Source organism: Triticum dicoccoides, chromosome 3A (assembly GCF_002162155.2).
Source record: "Triticum dicoccoides isolate Atlit2015 ecotype Zavitan chromosome 3A, WEW_v2.0, whole genome shotgun sequence".
NCBI classification, from domain to species: Eukaryota; Viridiplantae; Streptophyta; class Magnoliopsida; order Poales; family Poaceae; genus Triticum; species Triticum dicoccoides.
The window spans coordinates 60,835,627-60,841,557 of NC_041384.1; positions in this window are offsets into that span (position 1 = coordinate 60,835,627).

Here is a 5,931-nt window from a genome sequence, read left to right on the forward strand (position 1 = left end):
TGTTAAATTTTGGAATTATTCCGGGTTCGTTTGTTGTTTTTTATACATTAATTGAGTTTCTGGTCATTTAATGTGCATAAGTCAAATTTGAACTACAAGCACATGCTCTCGTGCACCAAAGTTGGTTGAAAAATCACATTTGTGTCCTCGGGTGAATTTCTAGGTCCCATGCAAGAAATGAGAATAAAATTAAAACATCTGGGCATCGTTGCTCGGACGAGAACATTGAGAAACTTGGTTTTAAAATTCTTGTAAATCCAAAACACGTCTGAAAATCATGAAACTTGGCATGGATGTCATGTCATGGTACTACCATGTTGTGGTAAAAAAATTGGCCGAATAGGAACAGATTTTGGTATAAGCTTCTTGCAAACCGAAGCTTCTCACAAGAAGGCTCGTGGTTCTTAGAGGGAACGTGCCACCTTGAGTGCGAAACGATATACGTTGTCCCCCTTGAGTTTATTTACAAAGGCAACATAGAACTACATGAGTGCCCTGTTAAATTTTGGAATTATTCCTGCTTCGTTTGGCCTTATTTACACATTAATTGAGTTTTTGGTCATTTAATGTGCGTAATTCAAATTTGAACTACAAGCACATGCTCCCGTGCAACAAAGTTGGTTGAAAAAATCACATTTGTGTCCTCAGGTGAATTTCTACTCCCTCCTTCCATCTATATAGGTCCTAATGCGTTTTTCGAGGCTAACTTTGACCAAACGTTAGAGCAATAATATATGACATGCAACTTACACAAAGCATACCTTCAAATTTGTATGTCAAAGGAGCTTCCAATAATATAATTTTCATAGTATACATCTCATGTGCTATTAATCTTGTCAATAGTCAAAGGCTGTCTTGAAAAACACATTAGGCCCTATATAGATGGAAGGAGGGAGTAGGTCCCATGCAAAAAATGAGAATAAAATTCAAACATCTGGGCATCGTGGCTCGGTCGAGAACATTGAGAAACTTGGTTTTAAAATCATGAAACTTGGCATGGTGTCATGTCATGGCAGTACCATGCCGTGGTAAAAAAAATTGGCCGAATAGGAACAAATTTTGGTATAAGCTTCTTGCAAATCGGAGCTTCTCTCAAGAAGGCTCGTGGTTCTGGGAGGGAACGTGTCACCTTTGTGTGCATAATTCAAATTTGAAATACAAGCACATGTTCCAGTGCACCAAAGTTGGTTGAAAAATCACATGTGTGTCCTCGGGTAAATTTCTAGGTTCCATGCAAGAAATGGGAATGAAATTCAAAATTATGGGCGTCGTGGCTGGGTTGGAAACATTGAGAAACTTAGTTTTTTAATTCCTGTAAATCCAAAATACGCATGAAAATAATGAAACTTGGCTTGGTGCCATGACATGGCACCAACATGCTATGGTAAATTTGCAGTCCGATTTGCGAAGGCGCACACATTAACAATCAACAAAGTCATTTTGGAACAAGTGCTGTCACGTTACAATCGGAAACACAAGTATTATTGAAACCGTGGGCGTTCTACTTACTAGTACCATTTACCTACTGCCACGCGTCCCCATTTTTTATTAGCTAGGAGGCACCGTGCAGGGTAGCTATTTGAGTATGAGAGACGTGCGATCAGACCCCTGCGTGAGAAAAAAATAGATAAGAAGAAATCATCGCGTTTTACAATACGGAGCCGCCGCCAAGCCCTAAAACCTCTCGGGAGGGCTGATCTGGAGTCCGTTCGGGGCTCCGGAGAGGGGGATTCGTCACCGTCGTCATCATCAACCATCCTCCATCACCAATTTCATGATGCTCACCGCCGTGCGTGAGTAATTCCATCGTAGGCTTGCTGGACGGTGATGGGTTGGATGAGATCTATCATGTAATCGAGTTAGTTTTGTTAGGGTTTGATCCCTAGTATCCATTATGTTCTGAGATTGATGTTGCTATGACTTTGCTATGCTTAATGCTTGTCACTAGGGCCCGAGTGTCATGATTTCAGATCTGAACCTATTATGTTTTCATGAATATATGTGAGTTCTTGATCCTATCTTGCAAGTCTATAGTCACCTACTATGTGTTATGATCCGGCAACCCCGAAGTGACAATAATCGGGACCACTCCCGTTGATGACCATAGTTTGAGGAGTTCACGTATTCACTATGTGCTAATGCTTTGTTCCGGTTCTCTATTAAAAGGAGGCCTTTATATCCCTTAGTTTCCATTAGGACCCCGCTGCCACGGGAGGGTAGGACAAAAGATGTCATGCAAGTTCTTTTCCATAAGCACATATGACTATATTTGGAATACATGCCTACATTATATTGATGAATTGGAGCTAGTTCTGTGTCACCCTATGTTATGACTGTTACATGATGAACCACATCCGGCATAATTATCCATCACCGATCCAATGCCTATGAGCTTTCCATATACTGGTTTACGCTTTATTTACTTTCCCATTGCTGTTGTTACAATCACTACAAAATACCAAAAATATTACTTTTGCTTTCTTTACTTTTATTACCGTTACCACCACTATCATATTACTTTGCTACTAAACACTTTGCTGCAGATGCTAAGTTTCCATGTGTGGTTGAATTAACAACTCTGCTGCTAATACTTGAGAATATTCTTTGGCTCCCCTTGTGTCGAATCAATAAATTTGGGTTGAATACTCTACCCTCGGAAATTGTTGCGATCCCCTATACTTGTGGGTTATCAAGACCTTTTTCTGGCGCCATTGCCGGGATCATAGCTCTATTCTTTGAGTCACTTGGGATTTATATCTGTTGGACACTATGAAGAACTTGAAAGACGAGAAAACAAAAATTTATCACTCAACTACGAGGGGAGGTAAGGAACTGCCATCTAGCTCTGCACTTGATTCACCTTCTGTTATGAGTAAGCTTGCGACACCTAAACCCGCTTCTGCTATTCGTTCTGATATGTCGCATGTTATTGATGATGCCACTTCTGCTATGCATGATACTTATGATGAAACTACTTCTATGCTTGATACTACTGTGCCCCTTAGTGAATTTTTTGATGAACAAATTGCTAGGGCTAGAGAGAAAGAAATTATTGAATCTGATAATATTGATGAAAATGATTATGAGGATAGGCCTGTTATTCCTGAAGGTTATATTTTTGATAAAGAGGCTTCTGCTGCTATTTTAGCTTGCAATGATAATGACGAGCTTAGAAGGTTAATAGCTAAATGGAACAAAGAATCACTTAGAGATAAAATGAGGCCCGATCCTGCTTTTGCTACTTCACCTATTTGTGTTCCCGATAAGGATTATGAATTCTCTGTTGATCCTAATATAATTACTTTGGTTGAATCTGATCCTTTCCATGGTTATGAATCTAAAACTGTTGTGGCACATCTCACTAAATTAAATGATATAGCCACCCTGTTCACTAATGATGAGAGATCTCGCTACTTCTATATCCTCAAAATGTTTCCGTTCTCATTAAAGGGTGATGCTAAGATATGGTTTAATTCTCTTGATCCTGGTTGTGTGCGTAGTCCCCAGGATATGATTTACTACTTCTCTGCTAAATATTTCCCTGCTCATAAGAAACAAGTTGCTTTAAAGGAAATATACAACTTTGTGCAAATTAAAGAAGAGAGTCTCCCACAAGCTTGGGGGAGGCTTCTCAAGTTACTTAATGCTTTGCCTGATCATCCTCTTAAGAAAAATGAAATACTTGATATCTTTTATAATGGACTAACCGATGCTTCCAGAGATTACCTGGATAGTTGTGGTGGTTCTCTTCTCAGGGAAAGAACACCGGATGAAGCTGAACTTCTATTGAATAATATGTTGACAAATGAAAATAATTGGGCACCTCCTGAGCCAGCTCCTGAGCCAGCTCCCGCTCCAATTACTGAGCCTGTTCCTAAACCAACTCCGAAGAAGAGAGGTGTTCTATTTCTCAGTCCCGAAGATATGCAAGAGGCAAAGAAATCTATGAAAGAAAAAGGTATTAAAGATGAAGATGTTAAGAATTTACCTCCTATTGAAGAAATACATGGTCTTAATTTACCGCCTGTTGAAGAAACATATGATCTTGATCCTTTATTTATTGAAGAACCTCCTGATCCCGATAACCCGACACATGTAGTAAAGGTAAATTCTCTCTATAGATATGATAAGGCTGAAATCCCTCCTACTAAAATTGCTAGTCAGCGCTTGGATGAGTTTGATAACTTTATGTTTAAGCAAGAAGACTTCAATGCTTATGTTGGTAGACAATTAAAACAAAGTTCTTATATGATTAAACACTTGGGTGACTATATGGCTAATATTAAAGGTGAATTTAAACTTGTTAGCAAACATGCTTCTATGGTTACCACTCAAGTAGAACAAGTACTTAAAGCTCAAAAAGAATTGCTCGATGAAATGAATAGTAAGAAAAATGATTATGCTGTTAGAGTGGCTACTAGAACTGGTAGAATGACTCAGGAACCTTTGTATCCTGAAGGACACCCTAAGAGAATCGAGCAATATTCTCAGAGAAATAATATTGATGCACCTAGTTCTTCTAAAAGGAAGAAAAAGAAAAATGATAGGACTTTGCAAACTTCTAGTGAACCTATTGCTAAAACACCTAATAATCCAAATGATATATCTATGTCTGATGCTGAAACACAATCTGGTAATGAACATGAACCTAGTGAAAATGTTAATGATGATGTTCATGATGATGCTCAACCTAGTAATGATAATGATGTAGAAATTGAACCTGTTGTTGATCTTGATAACCCACAATCAAAGAATCAACGTTATGATAAGAGAGATATTGTTGCTAGGAAACATGGTAAAGAAAGAGAACCTTGGGTTCAGAAACCCATGCCTTTTCCTCCCAAACCATCCAAGAAAAAGGATGATGAGGATTTTGAGCGCTTTGCTGAAATCATTAGACCTATCTTTTTACGTATGTGATTGACTGATATGCTCAAAACTAATCCTTATGCTAAGTATATGAAGGATATCATTACTAATAAAAGAAAGATACCGGAAGCTGAAATTTCCACCAAGCTTGCTAATTATACTTTTAAAGGTGGAATACCAAAGAAACTTGGAGATCCAAGAGTACCCACTATACCATGCTCCATTAAAAGAAACTATGTTAAAACTGCTTTATGTGATCTTGGAGCCGGTGTTAGTGTTATGCCTCTCTCTTTATATCGTAGACTTGATTTGAATAAGTTGACACCTACTAAAATATCTTTGCAAATGGCTAATAAATCAACTGCTATACCTGTCGGTATTTGTGAGGATGTGCCTGTTGTGGTTGCAAATGTTACTATTTTAACGGACTTTGTTATTCTTGATATTCCCGAGGACGATAGTATGTCTATTACTCTTGGAAGACCTTTTCTGAATACTGCAGGGGCTGTTATTGATTGCAACAAAGGCAATGTCACTTTTCATGTTAATGGTAATGAGCATACGGTACACTTTCCAAGGAAACAACCTCAAGTTAATAGTATCAACTCTATCGGAAAAATTATATCGATTATATTTGGAGGTTTTGAATTTCCTCTTCCTACTGTCAAGAAGAAATATGATATTCTTATTATTGGGGATGTGCATATCCCCGTTGAGGTAACATAGTGTTATTCGAAATTTCTCTGATTCCATGTTAATCGGAATGAGTTTGTTAACAAGACCTGATCAACCTTGTTAGTGGATTCCTTTTGATGAGCATGAGATGGATGAAACTAGAAGCACAACCTTATGTACCCTCTTTATACTTTCTGTTATTTAGTTGAAATAAAGTAAAAATAGTATTTTTCTGTCTGTTGCCTGATTTATCTGTGCAATATAAAAATACCCCAAAAATAAAAGTCCTCAGAATGCCATGCCAATTTAATATGATTTTTTCGGGAATATTTGAGGATTTATGGTGCAAAAATCACCGCCGGGGGAGCTGCCACCTGACCACGAGGG